Source organism: Gopherus flavomarginatus, chromosome 1 (assembly GCF_025201925.1).
Source record: "Gopherus flavomarginatus isolate rGopFla2 chromosome 1, rGopFla2.mat.asm, whole genome shotgun sequence".
Classification (NCBI taxonomy): Eukaryota; Metazoa; Chordata; order Testudines; family Testudinidae; genus Gopherus; species Gopherus flavomarginatus.
Window position 1 is genome coordinate 260,379,145 of NC_066617.1, and position 21,526 is coordinate 260,400,670.

General features: G+C 41.1%; 1 long non-coding RNA gene across 1 annotated transcript in view; it reads right to left on the minus strand.

Moving 5' to 3' along the window:
• Window positions 1–19,294: 19,294 nt before the first annotated feature.
• LOC127050878 (uncharacterized) overlaps window positions 19,295–21,526 on the minus strand; it is a 31,460-nt gene continuing 29,228 nt past the window's right edge. The window contains exon 2 of the long non-coding RNA XR_007774342.1: window positions 19,295–19,783. This is a non-coding gene — a long non-coding RNA (uncharacterized LOC127050878). The remainder of the gene's footprint in view (window positions 19,784–21,526) is intronic.

A 21,526-nucleotide genomic window follows, 5' to 3' on the forward strand; every position in this document is an offset into this window, starting at 1 on the left:
GCAGAATGACCTGCACCCTCCACCCCCTTCCCACAACTCCTGGCGCCAAAATGGGACAAGGTGCTCTGTGGGATAGCTGCCCATAATGCACCACTCCCAACACTGCAAATGCTGCAAATGTGGCCACACTGCAGCGCTGGTAACTGTCAGTGCGGCCACACTTCAGCGCTTTCCCTACACAGCTGTACGAAGACAGCTGTAACTCCCAGTGCTGCACACCCGCAAGTGTAGCCAAGCCCTGAATAGTTTACCTTATACAGATTTAAAAGAAGCTTCCTCTTCAAGAATATTGCAGGTAATGTTTTACTAATTGTCACTTGAAAGTAGAGGGGAAACAATTTTAGACAATAATATTGAGGAATTATTTGCACACACGTAACCTTTCCTACTTATGTATCATGAACAAGTCATTGTTTTCATTTGAGTTTTAAATGTCACTTCTTTAACTTCCAGTCCCTTATTTTCTCTGTTATACACTGCAAGTTCTCTACACCATATTCCTGCAATACCAACTCCTCTCCATATGTAACTTCTGTTGACTAAGAGCTGCTGTTAGCAAAACATTATTCTCAAAAGAATCTACCACCATTTCCATCCCATTCCCTTTCCAGATATTAAAAGTGCATCATTTTTAGTTGTATTTAGTATTTTAGGGGGAAGGTATGTTTATTATTTTAACAATGTGTTTTCTTATGCTTAAAATACATTTTCTGTCTGGAAGTAAGAAGGCAAATAGCAAATTAGCAGCCAGTGCGTACTGAGCTGCCAGCTACAGCCACTTTAAAGTACAGCTATCTGCCTAGAATCATTTTTTTTAACCTTTAAGAAAAATATAATAGGAAAGGGATAGATAGGTGGGATGATTCATAGGAAGAATCATTGCTCCTGTGGAGCTATTCTCTGTTTCCCTACACAATCCACTCTGTAATCCTGTCTGTTTAAAAACCAGATTTAAAAAAATCAGTTCCTTCACTCCTGAGTTATATGGTAACAGCATGTTGCAATTCTGAACTTTGGGAGACAGCAAATAGTGAACTTCATGCACCTAATTAGTACCACCTCTATGGAAAATTACATTATCGTAAACACAGACTGAGTGCAATTGATTGCACTCGAGGACACTATTCATTAACATTTATTGTGGTGAACACTGAGACCACTTGACTGTGAACATATGTCTACACGGCAGCTGGGGGTGAGCCTCCCGGTCTGGGTAGAAAGCCTGGCATTAGCTGTACTTGAGATAGTGCGCTAAAAATAGCAGTGCAGATACTGCATCATGGGTGTGGCTTGGGTTAACCCCTTGAGCTTAGATCCAGGGGATCAGGTGGGCTTGGACTCTCCTGGCTTGCCTGAGCTGCCACCCAGGGCACAATGTTGACATTGCTATTTTTAGTGTGCTAGCTTGAATGGAGCTAGTGCGAGTCTGCCTACATGGCTGGGAGGCACACACTCAGCTGAAGTGTTAGACACAGGCTGCAATGTTGATTAGGCCTTGGTCTCATTTATGCTCCATTGTACATCCAGGGTCAGACTCTGGTTTGAGTCCAACCCCTGCCACCATCCACACACAACTCTGTCTGATTCAGTTCAGCAAGCACTCCGGATCCAGGTCCTAGGACCCACTGAGGGGGCTGAGTCTGAGACAAAGTCCTGCTGAAACTCAAGTCCAAGCCCTGTTCCCTTTGCAGTGTGGACACAACTCAAGTTACAGACCAAAGTCAAGGTCTGTGTAGTGCAGTGGTTCTCAAACTAGGTCTGCCGCTTGTTCAGGAAAAGCCCCTGGCGGGCTGGGCTGCCGCATCCACAGGTTCAGCTGATCGCAGCTCCCAGTGGCAGCGGTTCGCTGCTGCAGGCCAATGGGAGCTGCAGGAAGTGGCACGGGCCAAGGGACGTACTGGCCACTGCTTCCCGCAGCCGCCATTGGCCTGGAGCAGTGAACCACAGCCACTGGGAGCTGCAATCGGCTGAACCTGCAGACACAACAGGTAAACCAGCCCGGCCCGCCAGGGGCTTTCCCTGAACAAGCAGCGACCCCAGTTTGAGAACCACTGGTGTAGTGCACTATGGATGTATTAGCATGGTTGTGAGACCCAGGTCCAATGACTATAACCCGATGCAACATGGACGCTCAAGCATGGGGTTCAAAACACTGAGTCCACAAGCCCAGAACCCACAGACCCAGCTTTATAATACAGTGTAGACATATTCTAAGGGCACTGGCCTCTAACTCAGGCCCCAGGCCCCAGCACCTAAAAGTATATCTTCACTGCAGAGTTAGCCCAGGTGATTGATACCAAGATCTGAGCACCCAGGTTAGCCTGGGCTGGGTGTGAGTGTCCCTACAGCAAAGCTCTACTCAAGGTACTGTGTTCTCACTGATGCTGCACTCCCCCATCTGTGTCACTAGGCTTTTGGGGGCATATTTTATGGTTTTTTATGCTGCAGTAAGCTGATCTGTTCTATGACTTTTTTGTGTGTGTGCGAATTGTGGAGAACTTGTCTGTCTTTCAGGGAACACGGGGGAATTCTGGGAAGGCATTGGAGGACTATCAGCACTGGAATGATTCAGCCTCTATACTCACTGCAAAATGGTTGGGTTATCAGCCTAAGTGAAAACAGCACCTGGACTCTAATCCAGACCCTTAGCCAGGCCAGCTAGCCCAGGACAAAAGCACCACCAGGAGAGAGGATTTTGAGTGTGGATGTTGGATGGCTAGGGGCAACACCTGGGTTATTGTCTTCCTTCTCAGTCTTCTCTTTTCCAGACTAAACAAACCCAATTTTTTCAGTCTTCCCTCATAGATCATGTTTTCTAGATGTTTAATAATTTTTGTTGCTCTTCTCTGGACTCTCTCTGATTTGTCCACATCCTTCCTGAAATGTGGAGCCCAGAACTGAACAGAATACTCCAGTTGAGGCCTAAACAGTGCAGACTAGAGCGGAAGAATTACTTCTCTTGTCTTGCTTGCAACACTCCTACTAATCATCCCAGAATGATATTCACTTTTTTTGCACCAGTGTTACACTGTTGACTCATATTTAGCTTGTGGTCCACTATGACGCCCAGATCCCTTTCCACAGTACTCCTTCCTAGGCAGTCATTTCCCATTTTGTATGTGTGCAACTGATTGTTCCTTTCTAAGTGGAGTACTTTGTGTTGTCCTTATTGAATTTCATCCTATTTACTTCAAACCATTTCTCCAGTTTGTCCAGATCATTTTGAATTTTAATCCTATCCTGCAAAGCATTTGCCACCCCTCCAAGCTTGATATCATACACCAACTTTGTAAATGTACTCTCTATGACATTATCTAAATTGTTAATGAAGATATTGAGCAGAACAGGACTCAGAACTGATCCCTGCAGGACCCCACTCATTATGTCCTTCCAGCATGACTGAGAACCACTGATAACTACTCTCTAGGAACAGTTTTCCAATCAGTTTTGCACCCACCTTATAGTAGCTCCACTTAGGTTGCATTTCCCTGGTTTGTTTATGAGAAGGCCATGCGAGACAGTATCAAAAGCTTTACTAAAGTCAAGATATATTGAAAATATTACTGCAGAATAGTTACCATTGCAAAGTACACTCTGAAATTACAGTGCCCATAGACCTTAGATGCATAAAGACAACACTGACAGTATCACTTGCCTCCAAATGAGATTACAACTGTATGTCTCAGGGTGATGATATTACAACCTGGTATCAAGTTTGTTTTTTTTTCAAATTGTGTTAACTGATTATATTTAACACCATTTTTCAAATTGAAATAATCTCAAGTGGAATCCTGTGACACAGCTCATGTTAGTGTTACACTTAATATACTGTATGCTTTTCTAGTTTCAATGATGTAAAAAGACAGTGGCTGCAGCCGATGAGTCCAGAATGAGAAGAATTGCTTTGCAGCCCTTATTTCAGATTGTTCTGTTCCAGATAAGGCGTTGACATGTTTATATAAATACAGAAGGAAAGATTAATGTGCTCCGTAGCAAGGTCAGAGTAAACGGCTTCATCATTTCAAATGTGTTGACAATTCCTAAGACGTTTTGCAGTGGGTCCAAGAAGTTTTCCTAAATGTGTAGCTCCTATTGCTATAGTGTAATGAGACTCTCAGATGTAACAGTGCAAAGGACCATATAAAAACCAAGAATGAATGCAAATCTTTCTTATATTGTATAGAATTGTGGGTCACACTCTGCACTGACACTCTTTGTAAGTCAGTGGGGTTCATCAGCTGTCATGCAGCACAGAATTAGGCCCAATCACATTTATAACAAGGTATCATGCCAAAGAAGATACAAGATTACAAACAGGAGCCGCATGGCTCATGCATATCCCCGAAGCATTCCTGTCACTAGCATCCAGCTCTAAACATTTAACTATTGAGGAGAGCTGGGAGAATAGTGGGAAAATTTAGCGATAAACATTTGAAAATTACATTTTGAATCTCAGAGTTCACACCCCTCTTGTATTGACTTTCCATGAACATTTAGACAAGCAAAATGCTATTTGTATGAAATTAATTTCAAGCTTGTAGCCAAAATTATTTTTGTGATGAAATGAAAGTCATTTCAGATGGAAGTAGAAGGCCCATGAACTAAATGCTAGACCTATGTGACTGCAGGAACAGAAGCAGTGCCATCCTACTTATTACATGGAGAGAAATATCAATGTCCCCCAGCTCCCACAAGATGGTTTCTCGTTAGCATTTGCCCCAGTGAGGCTGGCCTGTTGGGATAGATAAGTATTCTGTACTTTTGCAAAGCACTGCATTCAAGGAAATAAAGCACAGGGGTTTCCCATGTCAAGTCATATGTTCCTCAAAATACATTACAAATTTTAAATTAAATTAAATTAAAAAAGAGGTTATGAACAAATTCTGAAATGGGGCTTCTCGCCCACCTGTTAGCATATGTTAAATGCATACAGAGACATAGATGACTATAACTGTTGTGCAATCAAATGCAATAAAAATCATTTGAGAGAGACAGTCCTGACTTGTTGACTGGCGGACTTGGGTTGTCTTATGTGTTGCCTGTCTGCTGAGTGCCCGCTGCCTAATACTGAGTCTGGTATTTTCACTCTCGCTCCTGATCTCTCTGTCTGGAGCTCCCCTCCCCACACTTATCTGACTAACTGAAACTGAATTGTCTCCATTAAAAAGATCGTGTGCTTTCTTTTCAAGGTAGGCAGTTGCTTTGTACGTTTTCTGCATGGAATGTGTTATGGAGAATGTATCATTATTAGTGCTCCAAGATAGTCTTCCTTTTCCAAGTTCTGGTCTTAAGCACTGTGACTCCATTCTCTCCCTATTCCTTGTCCCCAGAAGGCGTGGACATTATTCCTTGATTATCATCTTCCTCTCTCTTTTAGAAGGAAAATACATTACATGTGTTATTCATGACTAATCACTCCTCTCCGGATACGTAGAATTCATCTGCATCCCTCAAAATTGTATCTTCCAACTTCATTTGTGGTCAACCTTGTGCTCTATTTCTTTCAACCTCAGCTCTATAAACTTTTCTTTGGCACTCTGAACATGAACCTATCTTTGCAGTTGTCTTGTTCTAATCTGGTACAAGACTGCAACTTGCCAGGAATATGTAATATCAATTTGTTTGTAACAAAATCAGACCAGTGAGTATTAATAATACACCATCATTTTGACACGGAAAACTGTTTAGGTTCCTCTCCTCAGCTGTTTTTAATGGCAGTGTTTCTGCTCCATATAACAGAAGCAGAAACCACTGTTTTGAAGACTCATAGCTCAGTCCTCACACCAAAAATGCCACTGCCCAAACTGAGGCCATTGAAGATACTGAGTTGAGAGAGAGGCAAGATGGATCCAATACATGACTTTAGTTATAGAACCTCCTGCTGTCAACCAACTACCCAGACAGATAAAACTATCCACCCATGCAATGTCACTGCCATCTACATGAAGCATTGGCAGTCATTTGTTTCTGTTTTATAGGTGTTTTGGTTTTACCCCCATTGATCTGAAGTGTATAGATTGTGCAGTTTTTCACAGCTCTTCCGGCGTTACCTGTAATTGGCTACTAGTCTTTTCAAGTAAGGCACTATCATCCCCATTCTCAAGAGTCTCTAAAGCTGGACCTTTGAATTTCACACCTCCTACTTTGGCCTCAGTCAGTTTTGTCATAATAATGGGGGTGATACAATAATCTGAGTAGAACAGAATGCTGGTGGCTCGAAGGGACAAGTAAGTGCCTAAAAGACCCAAGGGAAAGATTGCAATAGCTGATGATGATTTGGGTGTGGGCATGGGCGTGCACAAAGGGGGGCAAGCAGGGTCATGGCCCACTTCCAAAATCTCCACGCATTGCCTTTGCCTCCACCTACTGGCTTACATCAGTGGGCAGCCTGTAAAGCAGGTAGCCATGCTGGGACTCCAGCAGCAGGGAAGGAGAAGCAGCAGCTGTAGGGATGAGGGGAGAAGGAGCTCAGCTGGCAGCCAGCCACTTTTCTGCTTCCTCCCTCCCCGGGTTGCAGGGACTCAAATAGTGCCACTGCCAGGAAGGGCTGCTGCCCTCCTTGCTACTGAACATCCCACCAGAGGTGTCCTGAGAAATCCGGGAGGGAGGGTGGTCACACAAACCTTTCATTTGTGTGTGTTTAAGGTGCCCTCCCCCCCCAAGTGATCAAATTTAAATTCCTGCATGCACCCCTGGGTGTGGACAAGCAATTTGACTGGAAACAAAATTGACTGGAGAGATTTCTGAAATGTTAGGGTGGGGAAAATGGCCATCATTTGGCCATGGCCCCGTATGTGAGTGGAATCTAAGTTTGTTCCCAGCTTATAAGTAGATTGTTAGATATATCAAAAAATAGAGGTAAAGGAGTGTTTTGTGGAAGAAAGATTATGAACTGAGTTTTGGCCATGTTGAATTTGAGTTAATAGCAACGTGATGTCTGAGAGAGAGTGAACCTCTTTGCGACTCTGACAAACGAAAATGAATATTAAAGGTGGCCTCAACTGTGATACACGTGGCAGGTTTTTCTATCAGTGGTGTGTTAGGCACGGACTGACCAAAGTTGCCCAGAAGAAAAAGCCTAAAGCTGTCTGAGATAATCCGTAAATCTGCTGGCCTCCACAAAGCAGACCTGCTCTCTTCCTGAAGGAATCAGAGGCCCAGGGAGTTGATCACTCCCTCCACTTCTTGATCTTCCTATTCTGTGTAAAAGCTTTGGTTGGGTAAGTATGCAATTATACATTCAACCCAAAAAACAGGGGAAGTACTCCCCAGAAAGATGGAAACAACTAATTCATAAAGCCTTCTCTTGCTTTGTTAGCTACACCCATCCAATGACAGACAAGAAACAATACCATGTGACTCAGGTGACTGATCACACAGTGGCAATGACAAATAATAAAAAACAAATGCATACAGCAACCTATCAGCTGAACTATACTATATACGGCATATATTCCTCAAACAGTGATGAAAAATGAACACATCTGTAAAATTGAAACTGTTCTGATCAACTTGCCAAAAGAGAAATAGTCATGGCATTGTTGGCCGTGATTAATTCAGCCAGCTCTATTCCTGCAGTGGCTGTGGATGTGGGGGCCATGGGGAACGTGGCTGAATGGATAGATGTTTCTTTTTGTCATTTTTGACAAAGGGCAGCATGATAATAGAATAACAACAACTAATAATTAATAAATGATATAATATAAATTCAGAGAGAATCTGTCCATAGGAACTAGTGAAGGAATAAAACCAGATCATCCTAGGAAGGGGAGAAGGAAGAGGGGAGGCTGTGGAAGGACATGAGTCACTGATTGCTCCAAAAGTGTTTCCAGTGTGATGCAAATCCTTAGTGTGCTCCCAAAAGAAATAAACAGCATTTGAGCTATAATACCAATATCCTGCATTTTTAAATGTCACCTGCATCATTCTAATACATTTTTTGCTTACTGAAACATTTGATCTGTGGGCAGAATGGATTTAATTTTTAATTGACAAGGCTTCATGTTTTGCTTGTGCCTATTGTGTTTGGATTGGACTGAAAAGTTCTTTGTAGGATTGTGAGAGGTAATAAAATTAAGAAAACATCTTTTATCAGGCATTGGAGTCTTGTTAAACTTAAATGTGAAACACTGGCCAGATTTCATACAAATATTAATACCAACACATCCAAATACATCGTATGACTAGTCTATTGCCAAGTGAACAGCTATGTGCATCTTTATTCTGCATGTTAAACAGCTAATCAATAGCATGTTCAAGAATCAAAGGGCTGGTGTTTCAGACATGAATTCACTTCACTTCTGCAGTTTACTGTGAAAGCCCCTAGTTGTTGAGCTCATTAAAGTTCCCTTGGCTGATCTGGCTTTATAGGCAATTTTGTGAAGGGGCAGCATCAGAGCTAGCCCACTGATTGGGGCTCCATTGGCTCAGCAGGGATCCAGGAATTCAGAGGAGAGAGCACAGTGTTCAGCTAAAAATATGTCTTGGCCTCTGCAATGCCAGGAAGATTGCATGGCTGAGCTAATTGGCAGGGGTGTAGAGACCTGGGTGGAAGCCAGAGCTTTCTTAGTTTAGGATAATTCCAAGGTGGGACTCTGCAACATGTATGCAGCTCTGAATTTAATCTCCTGGTTTGTCATTTATACTATTGCAGGCATTTACAATCAGGTCTGAACTTGTTTTGCCACTGACTGTTGCTGGACCCAGGACATATCTTATATGAAACACAGAAGTCACTCTGCAATAAATTGACTACAAAACTGTGTAGAAATTTGAATCTGTGTAGAATATTGTAACTACCAGACATGAAGATCAAACACCAGAAGATGCACAAATATTCAATATTCACCCTCATTCAGTGGATTTAAAGTAGTAAAACTAAAAGGATTTCACTTAAAACCCTCTCTTGTAAGGGTTGATTTTCTGTGTTCTTTCTCCTTTGAGTCTCATTTTTAATACTCTGAACAGAGTACTCAGGACTCTGGGACATGCCTCAGGGCTCAGCCCAACTCCCTTTCATGCAGAGGATAGCACTCAGCTGTCTCTCATCACCTGCATCTGGAAAGTGAGGAGGATCTAGTCTACAGCCCCCATCCCAAGAAGAGTTTGTAAGGGAGAGAGAAGTAGAGGAGGGAGAATAGTTAGGAGAGTTTGAGGGAGAAAGGAGGAGAGAGGGAAAACACTGAATAAAAAATGATAAAGGGAGAAGGCTAAATAGAAGAAGGAAACTACCTAAAGGAAATGAGCAGAAGGAAAACTGAAAATGGGAAAGATGTTTAAGAAAGTGAGTGTTTGCTTCACCTGACATGTTGAATTTATAGCTTAATTTTGTTTTTCAGAGGCTGGTTGGTTGTTTTTTCCGGTGTCTTTGGAAAAACACTCACTCACCCAAACTTACTTTGGATCCTATAGTCCGGCCATAGGTGTGGAAGTTGGCTGTTTCCTTTTCCCTACCTTCCTTCAGCACTTCAGTTCCTGGTTTCAGCTCTCTGCCACGCATAGAAGCAGGAGTATTTGGGCCTCAGTTTGAAGACTTGATTAGGACATTATTTTCCTTTTCTCATAAAAACCCACAGAAGAGGGAAACTTAGTCTGGCTTTTTAACCCTTCAGATGCACCCTGAATTCCTCCAAACTCAGATGAGTAGTCTTTTTCTGAGTTCATTGGAACTAATAGTATGAGTAAAAGAAGCAAGACTTAGCACACAGTTAGCATTTAATCTAAACTCATTATCCATTATGGATCAGTAATTATTTGCTTTTGTGTTTATCCCGTCTTGTTTTCTGTGACTGGCATGATGAGAAGAATAAAACAATATGCTTTATGAGAAGAACAAACTATATATATAGATAGATAGTTTATTCTTCTCATAAAACATATTGTTAAAAACATAAATATATATTTTGAATAATATGCGTTTCATAGAACATGGAGAATGATTCTATCAGGCAACTGGTATTTATGTTTCTGTCTGAAGTCTTGGCTGTAGCATTTGTTAGTATAATGAGGCAGTATTTCCTCCAGCACACGGACATGTATTAAAGAAATGTGGAATCATCTATGAAGAATATTCTGCTCCTCCAGCATACAATGAGTTCCTATGTTTCTCAGGGCAACTCCACAAAATAAGGGTGTGGCTAAGCCAAAAATGTCAAATGTACACTTTTTTATAATGCTGCTGTATGAAAAAGCTGTATCTCATGCCAATTTAGTGAGCTTCACTGCAATAACTTACGTGAGTCTCTTCAAATGGGAGACAAATATGGAACTCCAGCAACATGTTTTATTCACCTTTTAGTTAAATCACAGATTGTATAGAAAGGATGAATAATATAAATAAATATCTTAGTCTCATGATGAAAGCAAATAGCATCTTTTACCTAGAATAACTTGAAAGTGCTTTTACAAATTTACATATACAGAAATTTACTTGATACAGCACTAGACATAGTCATCTCCGTGGTGAAAGCCAGTGACTATTTAACAACGCATATAAACAATGCACACACGGCAACATTCCAAGACAGAAAACAAAGAATACTCTCCTCAGCTGATGCTACAGGGAATATTTGAGGTTGCTAGACTATAATTACTAATAAATAAAATTAGGTGTTTGCAATTCCATAGTGCCTTTCATAAAAGACTCTCAAAGAACTTTGTAAACATTAAGCCTCCCAACAGCCCTGTGAGATAGCTATATAGGACATACAGCTATTATTACACTCACTACTGAAATGCAGCTACTTCCGAGGTAGAACATTATGGACTTGATTCTGCCTTTTTTCCTTTAACAATAGAGCATACTAGCAATTGGAACTCTATATAATAGTCAAGGCAAAAAATGAAGAACTTCATATCTAATTGAATCAGAATGGGAATTTAGGTAGACAGATATACCTAGAGCCTCAAAGATATTTTAGATTCTAACTCCCAGTGATTTCAGTGGGAATTAGGTGCCTAAATACCTTTGAGGGTCTGGGCCATAGTGATTGACTGAGCTGGAATGTGTCCAGAACACATAGGTCAGCACTTCTATGATTATGCAGTGAAATAGATTGTTCATAACCACAGATGGTCAAGCCTGGATGGTCACAGTGGTCCCTTCTGGCCATAGAATCTATGAATGTAGGACTTAAGTTTTATATTTCATCCAACACAGAGACAATAAGCTCTTCCAAAAAATGGGTCTCTCAAGTTAGTTCCTAAGTCGATATTTAGACACCCAAAAGAAATAGACTGATTTTCAACAATGCTGACAACACAATAGCTCCCATTCATCCGCTCCTCCCATTCTTCTATATACCCAGGATAGATTCATAAATTCCCAGGCCAGAAGGGAGCACTGTGATCATCCAGGCTAACCTCCTGTACAACATAGGCAGTAGAATTTCCCTAAAATAATTCTTAGAGCATATCTTTTAGAAAAACATTCACACAAGGGATATGCAGCTGAAGATACCAGCTCGCTTATTTATTTATGCATTTATTTCTCCAGTAATAAATCAATGCAAGTTGCTATTTCAGGATTAAAATAGTCTTAATTTTACTTAAGTGAACAAAATGGAATAACCCAAGATGTTGTTGATAAATTGAAGAGGGCTCAGAGAAGACTCCTTAGAATGATTAAAGAGTTAGAAAACACATCTTTTAGTGATAGACACAAGGACCTCAATCTCTTTAGTTTATCAAAGAGAAGGTTAAAGGGTGATTTGCTCACAGTCTGTAAGTACCTACCTGGGGCACAGATGTTTGATAATAGAGATCTCTTCAATTCAGCGACATAGGTATAACAAGATCCAGTGACTGGAAGTTGAAGCTAGACAAAATCAGACTAGAAATAAGGAACAAATTTTTAACAGTGAGGATAGTTAACCATTGGAATAATTTATCAAGGATTGTGGTGGATTCTCAGTCACTGGACATTTGAAAATCAAGAGTGAGATGCTATTCTAAATGTTAAACTCTAGTTCAGCTACAGCTTTTGGCCTTGAATCAGAAATTAATTCAAGGAAGGCCTATGGATTACGAAGGAGATCAGACTTAGAGCAGTGTGAACAGTTCAATGGTCAAAATGAAAAACATCCATTTGGGGTTGACCCAAAATGAAATTTGTATAACAAATTTCAGTGAAACATTTCACTCATCCCAAAATGAAATATTTCATTTCGTTTTTGAGGATTTTTTTTTAAAAAAGGAAATAAAATTTAAAATGACAAGTTGTTTGGAAATGAAAAGCCATTTTGAATTTAAAAAGTTTAAAGTATTTCATCTGGGAAATGTTAGAATGAAATGTTTTGACTTTTTAAAAAAAAAATTCAGCCAAAACAATTCACCAATTTGACATGAATTCACAAAATGTTTTGGTCAACCCAAATGTACATTTTTCATTGAAAAAAGGTTCATCCAATTTTTTTTCCCCATCTCTAGTCAAATTAGATGATCACAGTGGTCTCTTCTGGCCTTAAAAAATCTGTAACAATTACTTATCCAATAAAATATTACTACATAATGCAGTGGCCAGATATATAATTCTGTCTGGTACTGCTGAGATAAATTGATTTATTTGTGACTCAAACACTCATAGGGCCATAATCGAACCTGTTTTTTGGCACAGAACAATCAATGATGTAGAATAAGGGTAGAATATTATGCATAAGCCTGATATTAAGCTCACTGAAGTAAAAAATTGGAATCTGTATACTGACTTTGAGGGTGTTGGGTCAGGCCCTTATTTAGGATCCGAGAACAGTTCTACTACCTGATCCTGTGTACAGATGGGCAAAGTGTAGGAATTCTGTTGATTCAGATTCAGACTGTGATTATCAAATTATGATGATCTGTTTTATGTCTGGTAAATGCTCTGTGACTTGGGAATAAATTCAACCCTCAGCAAGGCAACTCCACCAAAGCCAATAGAGCTGCGCCAGTTTAGGGCTGGTCTGAATTTACCTCTGGCAGACTAATCCTGGATTGGGCAGGCAAAACAAGATGCCTAAATGATACATAAATGCAAAATTAGAGGCCTATATCATCTCTTGACCAAAGCCCAGACATGGAAATTGTTGCCTACCCATAGATCTATGTGCATGAACAGCAAAGTGCAGAATATGATAACATTTCCTCTTTCCCAGTCACATAGAGAGATCTCCCAAAGTTAATCATTTATATGTGCGGATAGAATTTGGATCTGAACTTCATTTATTTCAATCAATAATTATGGGATCAGGTCTCAGGGATGGGTTTGATAAATATATATAATAGCTGTCAGAGACTACATAGTTAAGTGGCAAGAGGTAGAGCAGGTATTGCCAACCTGAGCCTGAGAAGGAGCCAGCTTTTACTAATGTACATTGCCAAAGAACCATAGTAATATGTCAGCAGCACCACATCAGTTCCTCTCCCTGCCCCCTCTCTCAGCACCTCCCATCCACAGGCCACCCCGCAGATCAGCGCTTCCCTCCCCCACCTCCCGGTCAGCTGTTTCGTGGCATGCAGGAGGCTTGGGGGAGGAGGGGAGGAGCAAGGGCATGGCAGGCTCACGGGTGGGGATGGGAAAAGGTGGAGTCGGGGCAGGGCCTGTGACAGAGCCGGGAGTTGAGCAGTGAGCACCCCCCAGCACATTGGAAAGTTGGCATCTGTAGCTTCCAGGCCCAGAGTCGGTGCCTATACAAGAAGCCACATATTAACTTCTGAAGAGCCGCATGTGGCTCCGGAGCCACAGGTTGGCCACCCCTAAGCTAGAGTCTTGGACTCTTGGAACCCATTCTGTAGCTCTTAGAGTCACTGTAATAGCCTTACAAACTCTCCTTGTCTTTATTAACACTATCAGGAATTTTCAGATTTCATGCTGTCAGTTTCGCTTAGTCCTAAAAGGAAATCTGATCCTTTGACTGGATATCTTGCTAACATGAGCACTGGAGACAAACTCCAGGGATATCTAGCACAGAAGGAGAAAAAGCATTTTGGCATGCACTAGCCTGTGTGCTGACAGAAAGATTGCCTTTTAAAACTATTTCAGTGTACCTCTGGCCTCCTAGCTTTGACCACCCGGCTATGTCAGTGTCTTTATTCATATCCATAGTAATCATTAAAGAACAATCCCAATCAAGTATATGACTCCCTGGATTGATGCCTTCTCCTGAATTACTTACACACTCCAAACTCCTAGTGAGTACTGAATGTGCAAGAAATACAGGGTGGCGCCATAAACATGAAGAGCTTATATAATGGTGAGTGCACTGGCAGTTCATTTACACTGGTGACGAAAGGACCTAAACAACTGAGTCCCCACTCATGTGAGTTATGTGTCATCTGCTCATTTGTGAAGTGACTGATCCAGTAGTGAAGAGGTGTCTAGTGAAAATACATTGTATTGTCCTACTGACTGCTCTGATGGATTCTTTATATGTTCTTTCTGTTATCATTCAGTGTACCCTTTTAAACCAACCTGTGGCGTGTCAGCCATGTTATATGGAATTTTATCACAGCTAACAGGACTCTTCACAAAGAAAGAAACAATAGGAGAAGCAGGAAATAAATAATAACTAGATAACCAGGAAAGAGCACTAACACAATGGATGCTCAGTCATTAGTTTCAGCCGTCGCATTTGCCTGGAATGATCCAAACAATCACAGTAAAACAGTAACAAAGTTTGCAATAAATCCAGGCTCACCTGTTCCCTGGGCCATGTGAGGGACAGGACAAGAGAAATAAATAGGAAAAATTGAGTCCTATATTGAAAGCATTTGTTGTGAAATAACATCTCCAGCCATTTGAAATATTGAAAACTTTCCCAGGACTTAGGGTTTATAATAAGAGTTGTTTCACTTGCCAGCCATTTATAATTTACTTACCACCATATTAAAATCTAGATAAAGTCACTCATTTACGATAGGGTATCTTTCCACTCTTATCTACTTTTGAAACATCTTGTAATAAGACCATTTTTGTCTGTAGTGCTTTTTCAATCAATGTAGCTAGCACAAGATAATTTCAACATGTGGAACTATCACTCTCATCTTTGACCAAATGTAGAACAGCTTCGATTATTTATCCAGAGAACCGCCACTCTGAATATTTGAAAATGTAGAACCTTTGTATTCTTTGTACACTAGGACCCTTACTACAAGACTTAGCAGTAATTGAACTTGGGCACTACAGTATGAAATAAACAGAGGTGGAGATTGTCAGCTTTGTTACCGGTCAACACTTACAGCAAAGAAGGGTTTTGTTTTACCACTGCAGTATGATGTTCGTGCCTTCTCTTTAAGATCTCTTTTACTGGTGGTGTTTGAAGCAGTTCTCTTGGTTCCAAAGTAGAACAGCAACATCTGACAGTAAACAGCGGCATTCCTTTTGCTTTTCATTTTAGCTTCCACATATAAAGTTTAATTACAGCTAATGAGTCATCAGACAAAAAAAAACATATTTTTCTATACACGTCACCGTACAAAAACGAGAGAGAGTTGAGTTTTTAATTACGGTTGTTTATGACCCCCTTTGGTAAGACTTGCTGAATTTCTAATGAAGTGCTTAACAACTGTAACAGGCACCATAAATTACTGCATAAAAAGTCTCCCTTCATCGTTTTCTTACACGTTACGTAGCAGCTTCGATCAAGGAAGATGTGGGATTGCACTCTTGGCATTTATTGAAAAACCATTATTTAAATGATTTGACTTGTTGCAATGAATTTGTCATACATTGTATTTGACAATAGTTTCTTCTTTCACTTGTTAGTTACACAACACCCTCCCCAATGCAGCCAAAAAATAAAGCAACGAGCATACACACGTAAAAATACCCACTCTGTGCCCTAAAAGAACCGGAGGTAATCAGAAACATATAGCAAAATACAGTTTTTATTGTTGCAATCAACCTATTAAACATTTCAAGCATTATTTGCTATAAATTAAACTCTACCTTGTTTTTCTAATTGAGCATTTCTAATTTGTTCCATAACTAATCAGAGTTCATGGGAGAATAAATATAGAGAGAAGAAGAGATGAGATTCTGATCTAAATGACACTGGAGTAAAGACCTGATCCAAAGCCCATGGAAGTAATCTTTCTATTGACTTCAAAGGGCATTGGATTAGGTCCTAAACCAGGAGTATCCTAAAGTTAAAATGTGTGAGATCAGACCCAAATCCATGTGCAGAGCTGTTACGAGGTGTCCTGAAATCCATTAGTCTGTTTCAACAGGATAAGAAAAGAGCGTTATCACAGTATATGTGCATGCACATGGATATGTATGTATCATTCAGCTGCCCATCTGAATAAGTATGCCTAGTTCAGAATCCTGGCTGGGGTGGGAGATATTTTCATTCTCCTTTTGGCACCGTCTTCCTTCAGTGAGGAAAACAAAATGCCCCCAAATGTTTTCTCTGTTTGTAATATCGTAGAAAAAGCAGAGAATTGTCTGCTGAAAAATGAAACAAGAAAAACCTAATGAGACGTGAGCGAGTGAAAGGAAAATATCAGGTTCGCTTTTCCACTGTGTAGACATTACACAATAACTTGTAGTAATTTAAATTTCATCATTATCTAGCACTTGCAGGGGTTCTTCAAAAGTTTAGTTGATAGTTAATTTAAGATTGCTGACTTAGATCATAATACAGTAATTAGGCAGAATTAGAGTAAAAATTGAAAGAAAATGAATCAAGTACTACAATACATTGTGTAGTTTTCTCCACAAGGCATCTCCGATAATATTACACTATTTGCATTCTCATGAAAGAAAGACGCTTTGATTATATATCTCTGTTATAAAACTACAGTAGCTTTGAAATAAGGCGGCTATGCCTTGCACTGAACCTGTTAGAAACATTTGTATTGCGCTCACTGTACAATAGCAGTAAAACTGAGAAAGGGCTCAAGGATTGCAACCTGATCCACAATGTGATGAACTCGTGTATATGAGGAGTGATGTTTAATATGTGCCACTTATTTAAACTATATGTCTCATATTTGAATAGGCTAGTTGAAAGATCAGTAAAGATCCAGAAAGAAACAGAGATAGCATAACATCTTGAAGGAATTTTGTTCCTTATTAGGACATAAGGTGAAAGGAAACATACAAGGCAATATTTCAGAGGAAAGCACTTTCTTGTCCATTCTTGGAGTCGCTTCTCCACAGTGATTTTTAATTTCATGATTGGTATTTCTGATCGTTTGCCATGAGGGCGAATTGTTCATTTAGCCCCTCTGCCTAATTTTAAACAGACACTGCAGGAAGAAAGAAAAGGCATACCCTTGTATGCTCCATTCACTGACTATATGATTTTCGTCCCCCATGTGTGCGTGTGCCAGATGGCACTACACAACCTCGGATGATAAAAAATACAGTCAGTGCACGAGCAGAGATAACTGTGGCTGAATGTAGCAGGGGTGCTGCGGGTGGGGGAAAGGGGCGGAAGTGGAAAATTGTGAGCGCAGATGAAGTTGCGTTTTGCAAGAGTCCAGCTGATGTGCTTTAAATATTAGCTTGGGAGCAGAGCCAACAGATGAAGAAGACGCTCTGGGTGACGGTGGGCGGGGGGAAGGATACAGGTTTAGCTAAAGTTGGTTTGGGATGTCCTATCAATAATGTGACCGCCACCCCGGGTACTGTACTGGATGAAATCTGGGAAACTCAGTAGCCACCCGTGCCAAAGTCACATCATGTAGTGGTATGACAGGACGGAGGCAAAGGCAGTATGCTCCGGAGTGTACAAGCATACAAAGAGGGTACAAGCCAGTGTGGACCCGATCAAACCAGCTCAGAGCGCTGCCCCTGGCGCCTGGGCAGGAGTGCGGTGGCGCAGGGATGTGGCAATGCTCCTTTCTGAAAGGCTTTAGGCCTGGGGAGAAAGTGTGCTTTGGAGAGGGGGTTAATGGGGGATTTTGGTGCATGAAACAAGGGAGAATGTTACCCAGTTCCCCAGCTGTCATCCTCCTGGTTCGACTAAGTTCTCTCCCGACCCAGCATCGCTCCATCCCCGTCTCCCAGCCCCAGGAAGACACAGATCCAGGCTCGTCATTGTCACGCCAAACGCCACGGAGTTCGCTCCCAGGGAGAGCCCGGCTGCTCTCTGGAAGGGGAGCCAGCTCAGCAGGGGGAGACGGAAGTTTTCGGCACCTTTAAGCTTCTTCCTCGCTCTGGGGCTCCCGATCCGCTTCGGGATTCCAGTGTAAACAGAAACAAGCACATCACCACAGGTGGCCGGCCAAGGCCCGGTTTTAAAAAGTAATACTAAAGACTATAGTGACTGGCCAGGTTCCTGGGCAAGGTCTTTCAGTGGAGTTCCCTTCCCAGGCTGGGGATAAGGGAGGCGTCTTGACCAGCAAGATAAGAGACAACATGTGAGTGGAGGGACAGCTGAATCTCTTTACCAACTACAGTCGTCCCCTCTGCCCAATGTACTTGTTAGCTAGGAAGCCAAATTCTCCGCTAGGGTCAAGTGGCGGAGCTCCAGTTAGAGCTGCGCTGGTTTATGCCAGCAGAGTATTTGGCCCATGCACCGTGATGGTCCCATGGAAACATCGCTTTATCTGTTGGCTAAGGGGTATGCCTACATTGCAAAACAAATCCCGCGGCTGGACTTGGGTATGTCTTTCTACACAGCAATTAAACACCCGCGGCTGGCCCGGGTCAACGGACTCTGGCTTGAGCTAGCGGACTAAAAACAGCAGTGGAGAGCTAAGATGTGAACAAATTCTCTGAGTTATCCCTGCTGGGGCTGGGACCCGGACTCTGAGACCTCCCCAATAAGCAGCATTGGCTGTCTGTGGTGGTCTGCATTTCGGGTTAGCTAAGGCCACCGGGAACTGAGGTATACCCAGGGCATCTTCTGGCTGCAGACATTGAACGTCTTATATGTTCAGTGGTCAGCTTTACTGTGGAGAAAAGGACTTGGGGAGATATCCTCCCTGGAATCTATTTGAGAGAAACGGTGCAGAATTTAAAACATACACAATTTCCACTTAAACATGACCAGTGACATGAGCATGGGCTGGAGGAGTGGAGGGCTGTGTGCTCCCTTTCCTCATTTGGTTATTTTCATGAGACTGGCCTTTTTTTGGTGATTTTTTTTCTGGTTGCCTTTTAAACCATAATTTCTATTTTGTGTACTAAGGATTGGAAACGGGTTTCTCTTTGCCTAAGTGGAAAGCTTGCAGCCAGAGGATCAAATGACACAACTGTTCTAATGTATTGAGCTCATTTGCTTTTGTTTTTTTTTTTTTCTTTCCGGTAATCCCATTTATTTTTTCTTAGCACCACAGTCACTTTATTCTGAAAATGACGAGGCGTAAATTCAAGAGGCTAATGACTTTTAATAGGAATTCCTTAATCCAAGATAGCTTCAGAATTAATACCTGTCTGACCCCTTTCCTGGAACTCCTATTGTTCATGAAAACATCACCTCCTTTATAGTAAAAGAGTTAAGGTAGGGAACAGAAAAGGTCAGTTCAAATTTATATGCTACTGCAAAAAATACGATTAGGTTTCACTGAAGATTAGTTATTTTATCAAGATGACACTTTCTTCCTTATTCTCATGTGAATACTAAACATACTCTGTTCTAAATTAAAGTCTGCATTAAAATGTGTGAATATCCCACCATTGGATAATGTAATATAGTCAATATACTTGTGCATTCTTTCCTGAAAGATAACCGAGAAAGTGAGTGGGGGGGGAAGACATTGGCCACATAGACGTATGCTCCTAGATGCAGTCTCCTGACACGAAGGCGTTTGAGAGAGGCGTTTCCTCAGCTAACCACATGGTGATCACAAAAGTCATCTAAAGGCAAAAGAAAAGGAAAAGAAATTGTAAGTGAAATATGTGCAGCGATCTAGTCCTTGAAAAAAAAATACACATTAACAATTTAACTGCGTTAAACTCTACTAAGATGAAGTTTTATTTTCATGTAGCGTCTAAAGAATTTAATTGTGGTCCTCACACTGGAAACTGAAGATCTTAAGCAGGGCTTTAATGTATATTTAATAGGGACAGCTACTTAAGATAATTAAAAACTGGTTGGTCAAAAATGCCAAAGCCTTCATTAAAACATAACTACTTTTCTGGATTAATTACTTGCAGATACATAGTCTAACTATTTGACCCTGAAATGCTTTACATATTTTAAGAACTGGAAGCAAAGATTTAAGGAATATTTCACTGGCAGTTTCCAAGACTGGAGCAAGCTACTTAGATCGCCTCAAAAACTGCTACAACACAATATAAACTAAGATAAAGATAACCGACAAACTGATTTGACTCTAGAGGCAATGGGGAAATGGGAGCATGTTGCAACAAAACTAAGGGGAGGACATTTAACATCAGATTCACAACAGTTATCTAATAGTATATGATTGAATAATAAGAGGACACTGAATCTTATCAAATAATGGTGCTCGAATCTCCTCCCCGACTTCTTCCCTAAGCAACCTTAGGTTTTTGTGACTCACAAACGTGGTATGGAACAGTGAAATCTTTGCAGAGGGCTGCTCATGCATTCAGAGTGTATAGTTTTCAAAATCTGATGTTTTGCAATGATGACATTAGAGTAGCAACCAAGGTCCGAGACAGCAACGCTGCTGCAGCTGGGCTTCGCTTTGAAATTCTCAAGACAATGGGAGCCAGTGTTCTCCATCGCTTCGCCTTTCGATTGCATTTGCATAGTCTGTTCTGCCTGATTGACCAGCTTGGGCTGTCCGAGGGACCTGCATTGTTCACAGATCACTTCAAGATGGCAGAGATGACAAGATTCAGGTGAGAGATGAAGTGGGATGACTCTCAAATGCCATCAGAAAAAGCTACCCTGGGAATCTGAAGCTCAAGAGGAACAAACGACCTCAGAGTTTAAGCAGTTTTAGTAACTAGAAAGAGCTAATCAGCTGTTAATGGAAACATTATGCCTTTACATATAAAAATATCACAGAAGTATCTATTCCCCCTCCATCCCCGCCCCCGGCCAAAAAGAGACCTGCTTAATGAAAGGTTTTTATATGTAAAAGTTTGCTTATAAATAAATGTAACCACAGGACAAATTCCTGTTTTACAGTTCTTTGTTGCCTGCTCTATAACCAAATGGCAAGATTAATTAATTAATGTTTTTAAAGCGCTATGAACATGTAAAGCCCCTATACAGATGGTAAATGTGACGGTGATTATTAATAAACAGCGCGCAGCTTCACTCTGAAATCCTCTATTTTCCAGAAAAATGAAGGAGGTGTTTTCTGAGTTGGCAGATAGAAAGCGGTTATCTGCGAGGGTCAGGACTGAGGAGAGGATGCGCTAAACGCGTTCACCTCTTCAAAAGTTGAAAACTCTGTACTGTCTGTCCCTGGCTTCTCTCTCTCTCTCTCACACACACATACACACACACACACACACACGCACACACTTCATTCAACACTGCTGTTTTGACTTCATCTCAAAAAGACAAAATCTTTGCCATACGAGTATGTTTTCCCTTGAGGGGTTTCCAGAACGATTTGCTATAATTTCTTTACACCTAACAGAACTGATGGGATCTAAGCA